A 23,151-nucleotide genomic window follows, 5' to 3' on the forward strand; every position below is an offset into this window, starting at 1 on the left:
ACGAGGATGTTGATCTGTCAATAACTAGCTGTGTCATTTTACAAAAGATTTTTTCTTTATGCTAAAAGCACTGGGCAAGGGCTTGTGCAGACGACCATAGTTTCAGATCCGAGTGAGATCCGTCAAAACATCAGATTACACTCGGACCAATGTTAGTCAATGAGGCTGTGAACATTTTTTCCTCGCACCTACTTCCAACATTCATCTATCAGCTGCAAGTTCATTAAAAATAAATAATTGAGTTTTTGAAGGCATAAACTCGCTACCAGGCTCCAACAATCATACGGTTGATGTCGGGAGAGTTCTGCGAGTTAATGGCAGGTGCACGGATCCCGCTGCCACCCCTTTCCCTGTAGTACACAGCGCTCAGCCCCTGCAGCACCAACATTGTCTAGTCTTGGCTTTCACACACAAACACAAACTTGTCATTTTTATGTGACACCCACTTTTGTCTTTGTTCATTACTCCTCACACTGAGCCCTCCTCCTGCCAGCCCACTTGCATGGGCGGCTAGCTGTGGACAAAGCTTTAAAAGCTCATCAATACCAAAGAGATCACAAAAGGGGTAGCTGGCATTATCATCGGCATTCACTGGGACGGGGTAAGAAAGCCTTGTCTCGGTCATATAACCTCCCTCTACACGAGAAACCAGGATATATTATGTCCCATAACCACTCCCAGAACACAGCAAAAAATGGCTTAGAGAGTCCGTAAGAAGGTGCGGTGGGTGTTGGCACCAGGGTTATGTTGTACCCTCTATATACAGTACCATAGATAGAAATCAGCTATGTTACTATTGATTTTTGATAGAAATTAGTTGTTACTCCATGTCATGGTCAAATAAGACATTTTATTGTTTTTTCTTACCTTACTGACTTACCTTTGCCAGATCCATCGGTACACGGCCATTTAAAACTATAGACACTGAATGGACCAGAATATTGGATTATTTATCTCCAGGTGCATAGTGGAATGTTTTTCAATTTTATGGCGTCCTGTAGACCATGAAATAATAGGTCTGTGTGAAATCACTTTAGGCCTCAGTCGTCCGTATCACGCGGTCCATGTGCTGACCGTAATAAACAGATCAGTCTCGAGATTCCGGACCTCCAGCTGTAAAGGAATATATGAGGCTCTCAAGTTCAGATCAGTAGACCCGAGGCCGGACCATGTATCATGTTCTGTACACGGTCTGTGCTAAGTAGACATCTGAATGAGGCTTTAGGCTAAGTCCACATGACCATATAAAAAATACCTCCATTTTTATCCAATTTATGCCAATTTTTCATCTGCACTATCATTCATATAGCATCCATTTTTATACATCAGCAGTTAATAACATTTACAAGACTGAAAACATTTTCACATGCTAAATAAGCACTCCCATCACAGTGTTTATCCTCTTAATTTATTGCAGTCATCATATCATATGGCAGTGTGTACTTACAATTGCTCATTTTACCTTTCTACCCAGATAATTCTTCCCTTTTCCATTACGTCTATGATATCACGTGATTAAAAACAGACGAGCTAAATCATTTTAATCTCTATGTATAAACAGGAAGTTTCTTTCCAGTGCATGAGTCATCATTAGAACTACCATTGTACATCACTGCAAAGTCCCTGGCTGGAGGGGGGGTTAAAAACTTTGTTGTGAGTGCTTCTTTAAGAATGGCGATGTGTCCATAAAAATCAGATGCTATAGAGATGATCCATATGGGAAATGATTTTAATTGTGCATCGATAGATTTGAATGAGTGGGACTCAGCCAAAATGTGGAAGAGAATAGTGCATGCTAAGAGTTTTTTCACACGGACCCTCGGTCGATGAGAGAAACTATTTGAACAGCCCAACATAGATCTGAGAGCTGTTTGGCTAATGTCTAGTTTTGTTCTCTAGTTTTGTAAATACGGTCCCTCTTCTTTCAGCATTCGGCGTCTTTTGTCCGAGACCTAGTACCGCTGCCGCCATTCCCAGGACGGAGCATGCACAGAAAGCTCATCATGAGGAAGACTGTCAGTGTCTGGCTGACTGAGCATCTGGGGTTATTGGGACAATGCGGGTGCGGAAGAAGAGTCTATATTATTTTTATTTTACAATTGAGACTACTTAGTTTAGAAAGGGATTGTCCAGGTAGTGGACAACCATTTTATATAATTGAAATGTATGTTTATGTTACGTTTCTTTAAACCATGGTGTTGGTCATAAATTGCTTTCCCTAAAGACTCCATGATGTATTTCTCGAGGAAATAAACCCCAGTTGCAAATTGGAGTGTCTTCTGTTGGACCTACGGGCGGATCAATTAACATCCTCAGGTGCTCTGATGTGCCAATCCAAAACTATGTATGTTGACTACACATGACATCTTTTATGACATCTCATTCTAAATCAATAATCATTAATATGGAGTTTTTTTCCTCTGCAGGTTTGCAGCTTTGCAGTTTCCACTCTTCTGGGAAGATTTTCTACAAGATTTTAGAAGTTTCTGTGTCATTTTTACCCATTCATCCAGAAGAGCATTTGTGAGGTTCAGACACTAATATAGGAGACAAATTTCAAAAAACTGCCCGGCACATCCAAACATAGACTATGTGTGAACAGGTGCTTAACTTAGGCTACTTTCACACTTCCGTTTTCTGTGGTTCGTCGTGGTGCAGCATAATGATGTATCGACGGACGTCATGAAAAAAAGGCAAAAACGTGTGCGACGGATGCAGTATAATGATGGATCCGTCGTACAGAAATTCGGGGGATTTAATGTCTCCCTCTCTGAGAGAGAATATAAACTTGTGCAGGATGTGTGGGTTCAATCCGCGCTGCCTTAATGATGAAGTTCCAAGGATAATTATTGAATGAACCACCGTTTAAATTTATTATCCTTGGAACTTCATCATTAAGGCAGCGCGGATTTAACCCACACCTCCTGCACAAGTTTATATTGTCATATGGCCGTTGATCGGCTTGTGGATCTGCAGCAGCCGAAATCGCTACATGCTCTTCATTCAATAAAATCAGGTGAGCAATTCTAAGAAAGCTCTCTTGGTTATCTAGAGGATAAGACCCTATTTTGCGCTTTGTGTCTCCATTTTTTTCCCTATAGTATCTTTGAGAGAGAGATAGACTTTTTCCCGGACTAGAAAATCCTTCTGGGCATGCTCAGCAGGGAAAAACTGGATCCGTCGCTGGATTCCAGTGTGTGACGGTCAGCGACGGATCATTCGTCCATATGCTTCCATTGTAGCAGACGACGGGCAGCGCAGGAATCGTCGCTGAACGATTTTCCAACGTGCACAAAAAACGTTACCATGAATGAATGAATTTTTTGCAGGATCCTGCATTCTCAAAAATCGAAGGATTTTGACGGATCTGAAAAGACGGAAGTGTGAAAGTAGCCTTAGGCTACTTTCAAACTAGCGTCGGTACGGGGCCATCGCCATGCGTCGGCCCGACGTACCGACACAAACTGCGAAAATAATGAACAGTGGGGCAGCGGATGCAGCTTTACAACGCATCCGCTGCCCCATTATTGGGTCCGGGGAGGAGGGGGCGGAGTTCCGGCCACGCATGCGCGGTCGGAAATGGCGCACTCGACGCACAAAAAAGTTACATGTAACGTTTTTTTGTGCCGACAGTGCGCCAAAACACGATGCATCCGTCGCACGACGGATACGACGTGTGGCCATACGTCGCAATGCGTCGCTAATGCAAGTGTATGGAGAAAAACGCATCCTGCAAGCACATTTGCAGGATGCGTTTTTTCTCCAAAACGACGCATTGCGACGTACAGCAAACAACGCTAGTGTGAAAGTAGCCTTAAGGTACCTTCACACTAAACGATATCGCTAGCGATCCGTGACGTTGCAGCGTCCTCGCTAACGATATCGTTCAGTTTGACACGCAGCAGCGATCAGAATCCTGCTGTGATGTCGTTGGTCGGGGCTAGAAGGCCAGAACTTTATTTGGTCGCTGGCTCTCCCGCTGACATCGCTGAATCGGCGTGTGTGACACCGATTCAGCGATATCTTCGCTGGTAACCAGGGTAAACATCGGGTTACTAAGCGCAGGGCCGCGCTTAGTAACCCGATGTTTACCCTGGTTACCATCCTAAAAGTAAAAAAAACAAACGCTTCATACTTACCTTCGCTGTCTGTCCCTGGCGCTGTGCTTTCCTGCACTCACTGTGAGCACAGCGGCCGGAAAGCAGAGCGGTGACGTCAGAGAAGCACAGCGCCGGGGACAGACAGCGGAAGGTAAGTATGAAGCGTTTGTTTTTTTTACTTTTAGGATGGTAACCAGGGTAAACATCGGGTTACTAAGCGCGGCCTCGCTTAGTAACCCGATGTTTACCCTGGTTACCGGCATCGTTGGTCGCTGGAGAGCGGTCTGTATGACAGCTCTCCAGCGACCACACAGCGACGCTGCAGCGATCCGGATCGTTGTCGGTATCGCTGCAGCGTTGTTTAGTGTGAAGGTACCTTTAGGTTGCCGTCACACTAGCAGTATTTGGTCAGTATTTTACATTAGTATTTATAAGCCAAAACCAGGAGTGGAACAATTAGGCCGGGATCACACATGCGAGAAACACGTCCGAGTCTCGCATGTGAAATCCAAGCTCTGGCGCTGGCACTTGGGAGCGGAGCGTGCGGCTCCATGTGTTCCTATGCGGCCGCCCGCTCCGCTCCGGAGTGCCGGCGCCAGAGCTTGGATTTCACATGCGAGACTCGGACGTGTTTCTCGCATGTGTGATCCCGGCCTTAGCGGAAAAGTATAATAGAAACATATGCACCACTTCTGTATTCATCACCCAGTCCTGGTTTTGGCTTACAAATACTGATGTAAAATTCTGACCAAATACTGCTAGTGTGATGGCAGCCTAAAGGTACCGTCACATTTAGCGACGCTCCAGCGATATAGACAACGATCCGACCTAAACTAGATCGCTGCAGCGTCGCTGTTTAGGTCGCTGTAGAGATGTCAAACACAGCAACTCCAGAACGATGCAGGAGCGATCCAGTGACGTACTTATCGTTCTCGCTGGTTGTTAGCTCCGTGAAAAAACATTGCAGGCATCGTTGCTTTTGCTGTCAAACATGACAAATCACGCCGACCTGACGACCAAATAAAGTTCTGGACTTTCAGCTACAACCAGATCGCTGCTGCGTGTCAAACACAACGAGATCGCTATCCAGGACGCTGCAACGTCACGGATCGTTGTCGTTCTCGTTGTGAAGTTGCTCAGTGTGAAGGTACCTTTAGAGTCACCAACTCATGTACATACAAGCAAAAAAGGCAGCACTCTGTAGCACCAAAACTTACAAACATAGTAACATAGTACCATAGTTAGCAAGGCCGAAAAAAGACATTTGTTTATCCAGTTCAGCCTATATTCCATCAGAATAAATCCCCAGATCTACGTCCTTCTAAAGATCCTAATCACTGTAAGATACAATATTGTTACGCTCCAGGAATACATCCAGGCCTCTCTTGAACCCCTTGATTGAGTTCGCCATCATCACCTCCACAGGCAAGGAATTCCAGATTCCCACTGCCCTAACAGTAAAGAATCGTCTTTCATGTTGGTGGAAAAACCTTCTCTCCTTCAGACTCAGAGAATGCCCCCTTGTGACCGTCACCTTCCTTGGTATAAACAGATCCTCGGAGAGATATTTGTATTGTCCCCTTATATACTTATACATGGTTATTAGATCGCCCCTCAGTCGTCTTTTTTCTAGACTAAATAATCCTAATTTTGCTAATCTCTCTGGGTATTGTAGTTCCCCATCCCCTTTATTAATTTTGTTTCCCTCTTTTGTACTTGCTCTAGTTCCATTACATCCTTCCTGAGCACCGGTGCCCAAAACTGTACACAGCACTCCATGTACGGTCTAACCAAGCATTTGTACAGAGGCAGTATAATGCTCTCATCATGTGTATCCAGACCTCTTGTAATGCACCCCATTATCCTGTTTGCCTTGGCAGCCGCTGCCTGGCACTGGCTACTCCAGGTAAGTTTATCATTAACTAGGATCCCCAAGTCCTTCCCGTTCAGTGTGTAATGGTGATATTAATTCCTTCTTCCCATGTGTATAACATTACATTTATCATTATTAAAATGCATCTGCTACCTTTCGGCCCAACATGAAATATGAAAATTTAATTGCATTACTGCACTAGAAATATGAAAAATTGAGAAAGTTTAGCACATAAATTGGCCAATTCATGTGTACCTAGTAGCCACGGTAAGGCATTTCTCGTTTACCAGGACCTGACAATGCATTTCCTCTCTTAGAATGAAGTCTTCAGAATGAAGTCTTCCATCTGTATAGGAACATGAATCCTCTGTTAGACTAAAATTTATATCTCTGTGAAGGGGTAGTGGTCCTGCTGTGATTAAAAACACCTGTGGCTAAAAGGCGGAGTGCTCAGTCAGAAGGCTAATGAATACAAATTTAAAAAACTGACTGTCACATCCAAACATAGACTAAGTGTGAACAAGTGCTGAACCTAGAGTCACCAACTCATATACATGCAAACAAAAAAGGCAGCACACTGTAGCTCCAAAACTGCTGCCTTTTTTGGTTGGATGGGATTGAGGTCTGAGCTCTGTGCATCCAGTAACCTTTTCCACACCAAACGCACACAACCATGTTTTTATGTGCTTTGTGCCCTGGGGTACAATTATGGGGAGTAGAAAAGGGTTGTCACTAAACTGCTCCCACAAAGTTTGATGCATTCAAAGTGACTTGTATGCTGAAGAATTATGATTTCCCTTCACTGGAATTAAGAGGCCTAGGATAATCCCTGAAAAACAGCCCATAGCATTATCCCTGCTGCATCAAACTTTATAGATGGCACAGTGCAGTCAGGCATGTAACGTTCTCCTGGTATTCACCATCCGAGAATAATCCATCAGATGCCAGATAGAAGAGCGTGATATGTCACTCCACTGAACACATTTCAACTGCTCCAGAGTCAGGTGATAGCTGTTTTACACCACTGCATCCGACACTTTGCATTGTGCTTAGTGATATAAGACTTGCATATAGCTGCTGGGCCATGGAAACACATTCCATGAAGCTCCCAGGGCACAGTTTTGTGCTTATGTTACTGACACAGGAGGTTTGGACTCTGAAGTTATCTGCAGTACTCAATGACCCTGCTCTATACAGAGGCGTAGCTAGAGCTTTTGCCGCCCGGGGCTGCTCCCGAGTTTGGCGCCCCCCCCCCTCCCCCCCCTGCTCAATACACAGAAAGGTACCAAAAATAGTTTTCCTGTTTTGTAGAACTTAAACTGGGCCTAATGGTGTCACCCCCACATGCCAAACCTGTGACTTTTAAATAATTAAAATCAGAGAGAACAAATGACCGCCATACACAACAGAATCCACTATACCAAGACCAATAATATCACATACAGGAAGAAACACCACCACACCATGACCAGACCACATAGGGACCAAATAATACTATATACAAGGGACAAATACCGCCTCACCATGACCAGATCACATATTACCACCACTTGGTGACCAAATAGCACATACAAGGGACAAATACCACAACACCATTTCCAGACCACATATTACCACCACATAGTGACTGAATACTACAATACTGATCAGTAATAAAAAAAAAGCACCATACTATCACCATAAGTGCCATTATACACAGGAGATCTGTACTTAGTATGCAGTGTCTGTGTAGAGGTAATACTGAGATCACTGGTGATATTATACACAGGAGCTCTGCATATAATGTATAGGTACAGTGATCACTGGTGACATTGTACACAGGACCTTTGTATATAGTATACAGTATATAGTGTCAGTGTATAGGTAACACTGACTCACCAGTGACGTCTCTAGATGAAGTCCTTCATCTTTCATCCAGCACAGACCGCCATCATTTCTTCTAGCCAGGACTCGTTTCTGCAGGAAATAACACAGTTATCTCGAGCTCCGCTTGTAGAACACATTACTTAATTTTTAACAACTTCTACATTACACCACGAAGAAAAAAAGGCGATATAGTGTCACTCTGCACAGTAACAGGACCGCCCCCCATTTAAAACAGTATACTCAAAAAATAAAATAAATACATCACTGCAGTAATAATATCCCTTAATTAGCCCCTATGGTAATATCCCCCATCCTGGCCCCGTTTATCTCATTCCTGGCTCCAGCCATATGTTCTCCCATCCTGCCCTCATGAGTATCCATTCTACCCCATATGATCTCCCCATCCTGCCCCATCAGTCTCCATCGTATCCATCCTGCCCCATGTCTTTCATTCTGCCCCGTGTCTCCAATCATGCCCCGTATCTACATTCTGCCCATGCCTCAAGTCCTGCCCCCAGTGTGTCCAGCAATCTGCCCCAGTGTGTCCAGCAATCTGCCCCAGTGTGTCCAGCAATCTGCCCCAGTGTGTCCAGCATTGTCCCAGTGTGTCCAGCATTGCCGCCAGTGTGTCCAGCAATCTGCCCCAGTGTCCAGCATTGCCCCAGCGTGTCCAGCAAATTGCCCCAGTGTCCAGCATTGCCCCAGTGTCCAGAAATCTGTCCCAGGGTCTCCAGCATTGCCCAGTGTGTCCAGAAATCTGCCCCAGTGTGTCCAGCAATCTGCCCCAGTGTCCAGCATTGCCCCAGTGTCCAGAAATCTGTCCCAGGGTCTCCAGCATTGCCCAATGTGTCCAGAAATCTGCCCCAGGGTCTCCAGCATTGCCCAGTGTGTCCAGCACTCTGCCCCCAGTGTGCCCAGCAATCTGCCCCAGGGTCTCCAGCATTGCCCAGTGTGTCCAGCACTCTGCCCCCAGTGTGCCCAGCAATCTGCCCCAGGGTCTCCAGCATTGCCCCAGTGTGTCCAGCATTGCCCCAGTGTGTCCAGCATTGCCCCAGTGTGTCCAGCATTGCCGCCAGTGTGTCCAGCAATCTGCCCCAGTGTCCAGCATTGCCGCCAGTGTGTCCAGCAATCTGCCCCAGTGTCCAGCATTGCCGCCAGTGTGTCCAGCAATCTGCCCCAGTGTCCAGCATTGCCCCAGCGTGTCCAGCAATCTGCCCCAGTGTCCAGCATTGCCCCAGCGTGTCCAGCAATCTGCCCCAGTGTCCAGCATTGCCCCAGCGTGTCCAGCAATCTGCCCCAGCGTGTCCAGAAATCTGCCCCAGTGTCCAGCATTGCCCAGTGTGTCCAGAAATCTGCCCCAGTCTGTCCAGAAATCTGCCCCAGTGTCCAGCATTGCCCAGTGTGTCCATAAATCTGCCCCAGTCTGTCCAGAAATCTGCCCCAGTGTCCAGCATTGCCCAGTGTGTCCATAAATCTGCCCCAGTCTGTCCAGAAATCTGCCCCAGTGTCCAGCATTGCCCAGTGTGTCCATAAATCTGCCCCAGTCTGTCCAGAAATCTGCCCCAGTGTCCAGCATTGCCCAGTGTGTCCATAAATCTGCCCCAGTCTGTCCAGAAATCTGCCCCAGTGTCCAGCATTGCCCAGTGTGTCCATAAATCTGCCCCAGTCTGTCCAGAAATCTGCCCCAGTGTCCAGCATTGCCCAGTGTGTCCAGAAATCTGCCCCAGGGTCTCCAGCATTGCCCCCAGACAGACATAAAGAAAAAAAAAAAAAAGTAAAATCCTCACCTCTCCCGTTCCCAGTGCAGGTCCGGTGCAGTCAGCGTCTCTCCGGCTCTGCGACGATCAGGACAGAGAGGCTGAGCGCGCAGTGATGATGTCATCGCGCCCTCTGCCCTGAGACGTCGCAGAGTCAGAGGGCGCTGAAGACGCTGGCTGCAGCTACCGCGCAGCCGCAGGAACCAGGAGAGGTGAGTATTATTAGCGCTGGCACCGGGGGAAGGGGGCGGGCGCCCGAAGACTTAAAGAGCCCACGTTTTTTTTTTTTTCTCCTCCTTCTGCAGCGCCGGCCGACCCGCCCCCCGCAGTGTGCCGCCCGGGGCGGCCCGCCCCCCCCGCACCCCCCTTCCTACGCCACTGGCTCTATAACTTTACATGGTCTCCATTTTTGTGGCTGAGTTGCTGCAGTTCCTTCCACTTTTCAATAATATCACTCACATGTGATGATGGAATATATAGAAGGGAACAAATGTCATGAACTGACTTTTTACAGGACATAACTAGTATCAGTGAGCTCCTTAGCACTAGACATTCAGTCACAAATGTTAGTGTAAAGGCAGATGGCATATCAAGGGGCCGGGTGTTATCCACCTGTGCCAATGGGATTTAATGAAAAACCTGAATTCAATGATTGAGCAATGTGCCAAAATACTTTTCACCATTTAATATAAGTCCTTCTGACACTGTTCAATAGCCAAAATATCAATCTTAGTCTTACAGGAAGCCACAACTTACTCTCATTTGTGGCCTACCATGATATGATAGTCTTATTATTTTAGAAGCATGTGTCCATATTGACTACTGAAAGTTGTAATTACCTTAAAGATAATGTGAATCATACCTAAACATACAAAAAATGTTGATGGAGTCCATGAATAAACTCCTTGCAAGTTCTTTTCAACAGCAGGAATAATATATCAGTGGTGAGCAAGTCAAAATATTATGAGAACTCAAATGTGGCCCTTACCTTCAAAGAGTCACATGCTATATAAACCAATACAAGGGGGGTATTTCATCAAAACCTTTATGCTAATTTTCTGGTGTATAAAAGTTGTGAATTTTTGGGCAACCGTAGCTCCACATGACTCACCATTTCTACATGACTCACTTGCAACCACTTGACATTGGTATTGTCGACCACCGTGAATAAGTGTCTCCCCAAGGGGTCTCCGACCCCTTTCCTTCCCAACATCCGAATAATGACATGAGTCTCAAGTTGAATATAATTGGCCACAGCGGCCTTTATTATAAACATACAAAACATATAACCGTAACATGATCTGGGAAGGGGTTCTTGAAGCAAAAAGTCTGGTATTAACCATAGTATAAACAAGTGGACAAGAGACCAACCGTAGATTACTCTCAGCCGTTACCCCACAGGCTCAAGAGCACCAAAATACCCCGAAGGGTTACCCTTGTCCACTTCCAACTTAGGAATCTGGCCCACCGTTACCAAGATTCCCCCAAATCACCAGACCCGCAACCAAAACTTATACCAACTGGAGAATCCGTATCCCGACGGACCCCCCAGGCCAATTTAACACCAACTCCAAGGACCCCTCCCCCCACCACCAAGAGAATACTTGACCCCCTCAAGTACCTGAGACCCAACCAACCTTAACCGCTATGGCCCGCTCAATTCCAGACTGCAGCCCAAGGGCCCACAAGTCAATGCCCACCGCGTTCAGATGAACGCCATCACCCAAAAGAAATTGGTCACCCCCACGCTCCAACTCAAAATGACGCACGACAAAGCCCCCATTCCATATGACAAAACCAGACACGGCCCAATTCACCTTGATGCAGGCCTTATTAATCTTGTCCACCGAACTAGCGTGCCTCCAGGATTTCCGCAGAACGATCTCTGACCACACAATAGACATGTCCCAAAAGGAAACCCATAACCGTAGCAAGTCATGTTTAATGTCCTGGATCAACTCATGACAAGGACGAACTCCCAAGTAGTTTCCCCCAACGTGTAAAACCAAAACGTCGGGAGGCCTGACCAACCGAACGCCATTGTGTACCTCCTCCAGGACTCTGTTCCAACCTAAGCCCCGAAACTCCAACCACCTGATGACGGTCACGTCCCTGGAAAAGCCGAGCGGTCTTCCATCTTGTCGGACGTCTGCTCGCTTTGCGCCCCAGTACACGTAAGAGTGGCTGAAAATCCACACCAACAGCGAGGATGAACCTGAAAAACATAAACAACTTAGACACGCGCCAACAGCGAGTACAATAACCGACAGTCCCCAGCCTCTCAGGGCCTCACGTAACTCCGATAACGGCCGGACTCCCACCGCCCTATCCTCTGTACCACCGCAGGAGCCAATCCACTCCGCGCCACCTCCGTAGCGGCCCTGATCCAAAAAGAATGCGAGGTGAACCTGGAAGAATCCACAACGATGGCCTCCAAAGACTGCCGAAAAACCGCTACAAACTGGTATTTAGACAGAAAAGACCCGTCCTCATGACATAACAAAGGCCCATTACCACGCGGGTGAAGCCTATCAAAATCCTGCCAGCAACGGACAGGACACATAATGGAACTGGGAACGGCGCCCAAAACCACCCTTTTACCCCGTCCCATCTGATCTGTCTTAGACTTCCGAATCCAAAATTGCAATGACCCCTCAAAAACAAAAAAGTCCCCCGCCCAAAGGCCCCCCTGACGAACTGTAGTGGGAGACACCAACTCCCCCACCCTCAATGCCCCATAAAAGGCCAACGAAAAAGCCAGGCGAAATAGCGCAACCTCAAACCCGGAAACACATATATCACCCAGACGTGCCCCCAACCGCTCCATCTCAAAAGACACCTGGCGCCTGCGATCACCACGGCTACCAGATCTTCTCAACTCCTTCGCAGCTTGCTTTACCAAAAAGGACTTTGCCAAATCTTGCAGGCCCCAGAGCCTGAAACCAAAAGCTAAAGCCGCTATCATCCTATCAAACTTTGCTGCCGACCATCCCTGGTCCGCCCCATGCCTCATCCACAACAACAATGCCCCCACTTGGTCCCGACCAGTACCCGCAACACCACAAGACGCCAACCAGCTCTCCCACGGGCTCCATACCCCCTGATAACACGACCACGTACTCGGCGCCAAGGACGCTTGAATTAAAGGTTCTGCAGCCTGGACACCACGCTCCAAAGCTCCGCTGGGCATTCCAGCCTCGTCTCCTCGGCCTCCGGAGCCAGCAACTGAAAACGCTCCCACTGGAAACGAGACAGAGAATCGGCAATGCAGTTATTAACACCGGGCACGTGCGATGCCGTGAAATAAGCATTCAAGGATAAACAAGACAAAACCAACTGGCGCAGAACTCTGATCACTGGGGGCGACGCTGTCGTCAAACTGTTAATGGCACACACGACCACCATATTATCACAATTAAAGTGCACCCTTTTGTTTCGAAAATCGTCGCCCCAAAGCTGCACTGCCACCAAAATCGGAAAAATCTCCTTTGGAATTACCCTCTGGCCTCCCCTTTTTCTTAAAACACTTGGAGGCTCCGTGTGAAGCGTCGTTGCAGTTCGAGCACAAATGCTTGAACTTACAAGTCGCTCCGAACTTACACTGGCCCTCATTGAACTGCCAACACACTCCGTGCTTCTGACCGCCAGATTGTCCCGACTGACCCCCGGTTCCTGAAGATGAACCTTGCGAAGCGCTTTGGCCGGAAGTTCCGGCCCCGCTTCGAAAGGAGTGACCAAACTTTGTTGGCACCATCACCCACAACCACAAACCAATGTCCTTCTGATCTCACCGGATCGCAGGACGGACCGCCTTCCGCTGCCGGAACTGCTCATCGTATCATAACCATGCTTGACCACCATAGAACCTATGCTCCTCACCTATGGAATCCATATAACAAAATAAGGCGGAGCAATTCTCGGGAGCATTCTCGCCAATAACGCTTGCCAAAATCGCGAATGCCTGAAGCCAATTTACAAACGTCTGAGGAATAAGGTGCCAACGCCGCTTTTCCTCATCCTCCTTCTTACTATCTTCCTTTTTACTCTTATCAAGGTTAAATTTTTCCAACGGCAAGAGCAAAAATATCTCGACATACTCGTCCTTCCAAATCTTTTCACGCACCTCCTTTTTCAAGTGCGCCCCCAACGGCCCTTCAAAGCAAACATAGACCTCACCCTGCGCCTTATCATCCAGCCGAATGCCCCCATCCTTCTCTTTCTCAGTCTGCACAGATACCGAGACCGGCTCGGTCAACCTGCCCGGTTCGGCAGACTCGCTGCCGGATAACACCAACCCCGGATCAGCCAATCCGACCCAAGCCGACAAAGGGGATGGCCATGGCCTACCACTGCCCAACAGTGACAACAGCTCTCGTACACCTGACAACAACTCCCCCACCCCCTCACGACTCGCATCTGCCCGCATACCGACTCCATCACCCCGCTCCACATACCCCTCAACCCGATTCACAGAAGTCAAAGTCGGCGTAGAAAACGCCGGGGACAAACAATACATAGATGGATTCTCACCAGGCTGCAGGGGAGCTGTGATCCCCCAGCCGCAGACGCAGTCGCCATCCAGCCGTCTCTCGATCCCGAAGCCGTCCTTGGGCCCTCCCGGATGTGAACTTCGCTCCGCAATACTACTCCAACCGATCCGCCCCCTGCGGAGGGGACCATGCCGAATCCGTCAGCCGAGGAGAACGCCTGATGTCCTGTAGGCCAGATCCGCCGTCTGAAACGCTGCCATCTGACGCCACTACCCAAGAGGATACAGGCCCGGTCGCCAGTGCTTGAGGGGAATGGTGCCCCCTGGCCGCATCCAGCAGCCCAGCAGGATCTGGGGCGCTGCCCGCCGCTGCCGCTGGGATGCTCCCCCGCCGTCTCGCGCTGCTGCAGGAAGCAGGCCACCTGGCCTGCTCATCACTGGGGTGGCCTGCCGTGACATCGCTTTGTCCGTTAGAGGCTCTGGCGTGCATAGGCCCCGCCCCCCGGCGCACTGGGGGGGAAGGCCCAACTGCCGCCGCAGGCCCAGCGCGGCAGGTGGATTCCTCCCGGACCACGGCCTGCTGGGGCACTTGTTAGCAGGCGCGCAGCCCGGAGGGTCCCCTGAGGGGCTCCTGCGCCGCCGCTGGGACGCTGGGGTAAGATCGGGGATAAGCGCTTTGTCGGGTGCACTCGCCTGCACCGCCGCTCACCGGGCCCGGCCGGGTCCGTACCGCTGCCGCCGCTGCTGGATACCTGGGCCTCTAACCAGCCAGGAGGCTGCGACGACGATGCCCGCAGCTGTGCCAGCACTTGTTCGATGGCCGCCATGGTAAGCTGTCGGTGGTTCCTGCTCACAGGTCCTCAGAGCGGGAAGTGATAGGCTCCTCCCCCCCTCACCCCATACCCTCTCTGGCCAGCATCAACCCTCCCCTAGGAGCGAAACCCCACGCCCCCTTTCTTCCTGCTCCAAATTCCCTGTCATGGTGGCTTCTACGTACGCCGCCCGGGGGAGGGGGTGGGGCGGCTCGCTCCAGCCTGGTCTATCTCAGTTACAATTATTTAGACCAGAGCTTGGCAAACTGCGGCTAGCGGGCCACATACAGCTTTCTGGCTGTTTCAGACCAAGACCGCTGAAGGGCTGAAACAGTGGCCTACGAGATGCACCATGCCCTTGTCCACCACCGCCCGCTGCACAGCTATCCGCATGCTTGGGATGTAGACAGCAGTGAATACATTGGTGGAGGGTAGAGTACTACACTCATCATCCTACACCTGGTCTCGCTGATAGCAGCAAGATCAGGCGTACAATGATGAAAGCATTCATCAGCCGGAGCCTGTGCAATAAATAAATAAAAATGGTGTGGGGTCCCCTTTGACTGTTTAACTTTTGTTGGTTATTGAATATAGGGGGGACCCTACATCATTTTTGGCGGGAGGTTTTCCTTATAATAACCAGTAAATGCTTAGCAAACAGCTGTGAGCTGATATTAATAGTCTCGGAACCTTTACGGCTATTGGCCCGTTCCCAGAAAATTAACAGCAGCCCCCGTTGGCTTTCCCTCAGCTGGTTAAGAAAATTATGGGGAACTTCCAAGCCATATTTTTCATTTTTTTATTTATTAACAAGTACAGTAAGGTCACCTGAGTTCTGAGCAGCTGTTGCTTTGCAAGTGCCAGTGCCGGAGTGATGAATGACCATGAGTCTGGCACTCGGCACTCCAGCATTCATCAGTCCAGCACTCCAGCTACCCTGAGATCCAGTGGCTGTGAACTCGGTTACCACAGTTCACAGCCAATGGTTCTCATGGCAGTTGCGAGGCTCAGAAACCTCATGGAAAACTTTGATTGACATTGTAATAAAGCCCCCCATAGAATATAATACAACCCCCTATAGAATGTAATACAGCCCTCCACATAGAATGTAATACAGCCCCCATAGAATGTGATGCAGCGCCCCCAAATTGCCCCTCAATCCAGTTATCACTCATTGATATATTAAAAAAAAAACATGCAATCCTCACCTCTCCTCGTGCCCTGCGCTGCTCCTGGCCCCAGTCTCAGCAGCTGCAATCTGCCCGGCACACAGCAGGTATGAGATGATATGACGTCATCGCGCACCAGCAGTGTCAGAGGCAGAGCGGGGAATGATGGGAGACGGAGCGTCAGCAGACGCTCTCTCCTCCATCATTGCATTCAACTGTACCAGCATCATAGACGCCGGTATAGTTGAATGCGGCAGCGCTGGCGGGGGGGGTGATCCTGTTCGTGACGCCAAGTTGGAGCGCCCCCAGACACAGGGCCGTGTGGTACTCGGCCCGGGGTTGTTACGGTGGCTAGACCCGGTCCGTGACCCTGCTAAGGGGCGTCCAATGAAAGTTGTTGGTGCGTGGTGCAAGGTGCGAGGAATAATGAAGACACAGGGTTGCAGTCTTTTTTACCTTTTTACTGAAGGCTTCGGGGTCCGCAATCCAGAGCACTGCTAACAGGGCTGGCTGAGTCCGGCCGGTCCGAAGGCACATCCAGAGTTCCCTTTGCAGGTGGAAATCAGTGCCTACCAACTAGCGCCTGTGTGTTGTAGTCCTTCCCTGCTGAGCACCACGGGATAGTCCTCACAACTGTCTTATCTGTTCTTTCTCTCTCCGTCCCCCAGATAATATGGCTAGGAAGCACCTTTATGACAGGTAGGCCTGGAGTTATTCTGGGACCCTAGAGACGCCCCTCTCCCACGATTGCCTCCTATGTCCGTTTAGGTGATTTAAGTCAGACAGCCAACCTGTAATTAACTGTCCTGCCGCTGTTTGAAGTAATGCGTGGAGTCTGTTACTTCCACGGTGCTCCGGCCACCGGCTACGCGCCTCAGAAGGATGTTGCCACAGTCTTAGGGACACGACTCCTTCTGGTTCTACCTCCTTCGTACTATCATCCTGCTTCTCACTTCTCCACAATATACTTCGCTTCTTGTCCTTCCTTGAGATGCCGCCGCAAGGTAGTGCAGGCGCGGCTCCGTAACAATCTGTCTTTCTGCTAGGTACCTGCCAGATTCCCACTCTGACAGGTCCTCTCCCGAACTCTCCCGGGCTCTTTCTGCCTAACTTCCTGTCCAACCCCCAGTTTTACCAGAGTGTGAGGAGTGGCCTAGTACATAGAGCCTTTTGCTCCCCCTGGTGGCCGGAGTGTGAAGTGTAATGTGTGACTGTGATACCTGGTCAGGTGAACTCCTTTAGTGCAATCAGACATAACATCACTCCCCTAGTGGCAGAGCGACATTACTGCAACGACCAGGACTGTGGGGCGCTGCACTCCCCCCGGTTAAATCCAGTACTCCCAGACTGGGAAAAGAAGAATAACAATACATGTTAATAGAAGACACGGAATTCTTAAATACTATGAACAAGTAAATATAACAGTTCTTTCCGTTATGGAAGGTGAGGACGCTTGAATGTTGCAAAAGATTGGTCATGCACAGTTCATGACTCCCAGTTCAGTAGGTGCAACCATAGAACGGCAGGGACCCCGGGTAAACAAAGGGGTCCCTGTGAAAGTTTTGGAGTGATTCACTGTCCATCACACCATTGTCCATTTTTAAACCTGCAACACAGATATTTACACAAACATTTTCAACTAAATAGCAATGATCGTTAAAATCTCCAAGTTTTATAGCGAAGTGGAGTCTGATTCTCGGTACTACATGTAGACCTCCGCAGCGCAGGGGTTGCTATTGGTCTGACAGGGCCCGTTACGCTTGCTATCGCTGGTGTAGTGCACTGTCTTCTAGCTACACTTCTAGTGAGTCTGGGCAGCACTTGCATGCTAGAGTTCTCAGAGCTGCCACTACTAATGGTGGGCATGGCAGATTCACCGATGGCAGAGGGAGGGCCGGCTGGTTCGACTGTTGGCATCGCATCTTCTGGTGGGATCAGCTGCGCTTGCGGGTCTGGAGGCCCTGGCACCTCATTTAGTTCTGGCGGTCTCAGTTGACGAAACATTAAGACAGCTACCACAATGGCCTGATTTATTTGAGTCCAAGACTGGGGAAAATCACCAAGAACAGTGTGTATCATCTTCTCCTCTTCCACAAGCGGAGAAGTCCCGGGACCCGTTTCCCCATCTCTCAGTTTATCAGGACATATTTTAAGGTGGTCTCTGGATATGGCCGTTGAGGTTTCCCCTCCGTCTTTGCTGATGAGACAGACCTTCGTATTGTCGAAATCGGAGGGCAAAATGGTATACGGTTCCGCTTCCCATTGGTCATCAAGCTTGTGTAGTCTCCTCTTACGTTTGAGTACCTGCTCACCAGGTGACAATGGAGCCGCGGGAGCATACTGGTTGTAGTCCCTTTCTTGCTTTTGTCGGGCCTGGGCGAGACTTCTTTCTACACATTCCTGTACTTTGCGGTACCTTTGCTGCCTCTCGGTATCCCAATCCGCATCTGGCGATATATCTACGGGGGTCAGGACCCCCATGTCCAGATCGACAGGTTACTTGCTAGACCTTCCTCGCATCAGGTACGCTGGGGTGCAGTTGGTGGAATTCACCGGGATGTGGTTGTACATATCTACCAAGTCTGGTAACTTTGTGGGCCACAAGTTCCGCTCCTCTACAGGTAAGGTCTTCAGTAAGTCGATCACCACTTGGTTCATCTTCTCACACATCCCGTTGGTCTGTGGATGGTACGGCGTGGTTCTGATCTTCTTACACCCATACAAATTGCAGAACTCCTGGAACACCTCCGCTTCAAATGCTGGTCCCTGATCGGTCAACACCTTCTCCGGGTACCCATGGGGTCTGCAGAAGTACTGCTGGAAGGTTTTGGCAGCCGTCTTACCCGTTAGATCTTTGACTGGCACGACTACCAGTAATCTGGAGTAGTTGTCCACCATGGTGAGAGCGTAGATATAACCTGACCGGCTAGGTGTTAGCTTTACGTGATCCAGCGCGACCAACTCGAGCGGCCGTTTGGTGATGATGGGCTGCAAGGGAGCCCGTTGACTGTCACGATCCTTCCGGCGTAGGCTACAGGGGCCACACTCTCGACACCACTTCTCGATGGCTTTCTTCATGCCGATCCAGTAGAACCTCCCACGGAGGAGCCTCTCCAGCTTCCTCCATCCGAAGTGTCCTGCCCCATCGTGGTACGCTCCCAGGACCATTGGCACATCTTGTCTTGGGACCACGATTTGCCATATCAATTCGTGAGTGCAGGGGTCAATGCTCCTTCGGCACAGCTTGCCATCGTTAATAAACAGTTTGCCCTTCTCCTTCCACAACTGTAATGCCTCTGGTGGATCATCCGGGCCGGGATGCAAACCTGCCTGCGTCAGGAGCTCTTTTACCCGACGGACCGCAGGGTCACCATCCTGGTTCTCTGTCCACCTGTGATGGGGCAGGGGATTCAACGGGGCACCCTGTTTGTTTCTGCGCCTGTTCTCCACCTGATGGGAACACTGAGTTGCCTTGGGGCGATGGAAGGCGTGCAGCTCTACTTCTTCAAATGCTTCTGGATCTTCCCCCGTTTCGGGCAGGTGAGGCATTCGGGACAATGCATCGGCATTCGCATTCTTGTGCCCTGTCCGGTACTTGATGGTGAAGTCGTAATTGGACAACCGGGCCATCCACCGCTGCTCCAAGGCACCGAGTTTTGCTGTGTCCAATTGCATTAGTGGATTATTATCCATGAAGACGGTGAATTTTGCTGAGGCCAGGTAGTGCTTGAACCTCTCCGTCACGGCCCAAACGACAGCTAGGAACTCCAGCTTAAAGCAACTGTAGTTGTCTGGGTTCCTTTCAGTGGGGCGAAGCTTCCTGCTGGCGTAAGCGATTACTCTTTCCTTGCCCTTCTGGACCTGGGACAGCACAGCTCCCAGCCCCACGTTGCTGGCATCCGTATACAATACAAATGGTTGGTCATATTCAGGGTAGGCTAGTACTTCTTCTCCCGTCAGTGCCGATTTTAAGCAGGTGAACGATCCTTCCAGTCCGTCGTTCCAATCAAACGGGGTATTCTTACCCTTGGGTTTCTTGGGTTGGCCCACCAACAGGTCTTGCAACGGCGTGGCCTTCTTGGTGAAGTCCTTGATAAACCTCCGGTAGTAGCCCACCAACCCGAGGAACTGTCGGACTTCATGGAGGTTACCGGGCTGCGGCCAGTCCTTGATCACCGTGACCTTGTCGGGGTCTGGGGCCACTCCTTCGGCACTCACCTCATGGCCCAGGTAATATACTTTGGGTTTTAGCAGATGGCATTTGGACGGTTTCACCTTTAAGCCAAAGTTGAACAGCGCTTCAAATACCTCGGCCAGATGCTTCAAATGGTCTTCATAGGTCTTAGAGAAGACAATGACATCGTCCAGATATAGCAGCACGGTCTCAAAGTTCTTGTGTCCCAAACAGCACTCCATCATCCTCTGGAACGTCCCCGGGGCATTACACAATCCGAAGGGCATGTAGTTGAACTCGCAGAGACCCATCGGTGTCGTGAAGGCCGTCTTCTCCTTGTCCGCCTCTGCCACGGGAACCTGCCAGTACCCACTGGTGAGATCCAAGGTAGATAAGTAGTTAGCAGACTTTAAAGCAGCCAAGGACTCCTCTATCCTAGGCAGGGGGTATGCATCCTTATGTGTAATGCGGTTTAATTGCCTATAATCCACACACATCCTCATGGTGACATCTTTCTTCCTAACGAGGACTAATGGAGCTGCCCAAGGGCTACAGCTATCTCTCACTACCCCAGCCTCCTTCATCTCTCGCAACATGTCCTTGGCACACTGATAATGAGCCGGGGGTACAGGACGGTATCTCTCTTTTACGGGTGAATGATCTCCTGTGGGGATGTGATGTTGAATCCCTTTTACCCGCCCGAAATCAAGGGGGTGCTTGCTGAAGACCTGCTCATACTCGTGGACCACCCTGTAGGCCCCCTGTATCTGGTGAGATGGAGTAGAATCAGTGCCCACATGTAATTCCTGACACCAATCTTTCGATTGCCCTACAGAGCCGTTGTCCTCCGCCGGTTTGGACGGAACTAAGGGCCCGGGTGCCTGTATCACGCTATTATTAACAGTAAACAGTTTGGCAAGTGTGACATATTTGGTTAGGTGGACCTCTTCCTCCCCACAGTTAAGGACACGTACTGGCACCCTCCCCTTGCGGACGTCAACCACCCCTCGGGCTGCCAGGAGGGTAGGCCTATTATCCGAATACACAGGTTCTACCAGGGCCTGATAGTCTTTACCCCCGAGACCTATGGCTGCCCGACACCATATTAACATTTCACTCCTGGGGGGTATTGCAATGGGGTTTGAATCACTCACTGTGACCCGGCCAATTTCACCACCAGTCAGCTCCACCTGCTGCCTCCGCATTAGGGCTCTGATTTCTTTCTGCAGGGCACGTTGTTCACTGTAACCAGCTGTCTCTGCTACCTGCTGCAACAAGACAATAACTTCTGCAAGACAATTTTCTATGACATTAGTACCGATGGTCATCATGGGGTTACATTCACGTCGGTCAATATCAACAATGACAATTCCCTGGGCCTCCAATTCTACCCGCCCCACCTTAATAGTGACCTCTTTATACCCCACTTGCGGCAGCAGCTGACCTTTACTAGCTATTATGGTAAAATCATCATCGGGGCCACGGGTAATGTCGGTGTCCTCCCAATAACATCTATAAAAAATGTAGGGCATAGTTGTCACCTGGGAACCGGTCTCCAGCAAAGCGTTCATAGGGATACCGTCGATCACGATGGGGAGAACTGGTCGGCCCCCGATGTATCTGGCTCTCCAATTTTGCGGGCCTGGGCGTTCTACTCCTGGGGGTCGGCCCTTTGCCCCAGGGGTTGCTCGTTTAACTGACAGTACCTTGCAAGATGGCCCACCTGGTGGCAGCGGCGGCAGATAGGTCGTCCATCCCGATGAAAGCGATCGTCGTCTCTGCCTCTGGTCGATGGAACTCTCCTTGGTCGCTGCCAGGGGACATCTTCCGGTCTGGAAGCCAGCTGGATGTTCTCCTTGGGGGCCTCCTGTAGGGATTGGATGGTCCGGGCTAAGGCAGCAATGCTCTTGGTCAGCTCCTGTATCTGGAGGCGCAGTCCTGCAGGGGAGTCGTCTTCCAGGATCTGGGCATCGGCCTCGGCGGAGACGGGTGCGTCCGGCGCCACCTCCTGGTGAGGGCTTGACGCCTGGGAAGTGTGGCACGGCTGGGCTGTCGCTCTGGTAATGCCTGGATGGCTGTATCTTTGAATTGCGCAAAAGTCAGGTTTGGATTCTGCATGGCCAGAAAGTGTAGTTGGGCCCTTTGGTTACTGCACAGGAGCCCCTCGATGAACCGCTCCTTCAGGAGTTTATCTTCATCTTGCATGCTGTTTGGGTCACTTTGCTTGATGGTCCGCAGCGCCTCCTGAAGATTAAGGGCATATTCCCGTAAGCTATCCTGCGGCCTCTGCTTGCACCCATTGAACGTCAATTTAATTTCCGTAGCGGTGCGGGTGTCAAACGTGGTTTTAAGCTTTGCAAATACCTGTTGCGCAGTTTTCTTATCCGCAACGGGCCAGGACTTCACTTCCTTTAATGCCGCTCCAAAGAGTTGGCCGGTTATCATATGAACTTTCTGAGGCTCTGTCAAGGGATAAAACTCGAGCAGGCTACAAATCCCTTCTTTAAAGTCAGTTAACGTATAGGATTCTCCAGAGTATCGCGGGAGCCAGGCGGCTCCTGGTAGGTACGGCATAGAGAAGGGCATTATGGCTGTTGTAGCTGCGGCAGTATCCGGCTGGTTGATGGGGGCAGCAAGGCCCGCGACATCCGGTGGTGGTACCAGACCCGTGGCTGCATCTACCACGGAATCTGGAAGTGCTCCCGAATCTGCAGCTGTGGCCGCCGCCTCCGCTCCTCCGGGATCCGTCATGGCCGTTCTTCCCCCCTGCTAACCTGCCGGGGTCGGGGTTCTCCTTCCGGGATCGGCGCCGGGGTCGGGGTTCTTCTTCCGGGATCGGCACCTCACCGCGTCTTCCCGCTCCACGCTCTTTTCCAGCCGGCTCCAACCACAAAGCTATGGCTCCTCCCCT

The sequence above is a fragment of the Ranitomeya imitator genome, chromosome 3 (assembly GCF_032444005.1).
Source record: "Ranitomeya imitator isolate aRanImi1 chromosome 3, aRanImi1.pri, whole genome shotgun sequence".
NCBI lineage: Eukaryota > Metazoa > Chordata > Amphibia > Anura > Dendrobatidae > Ranitomeya > Ranitomeya imitator.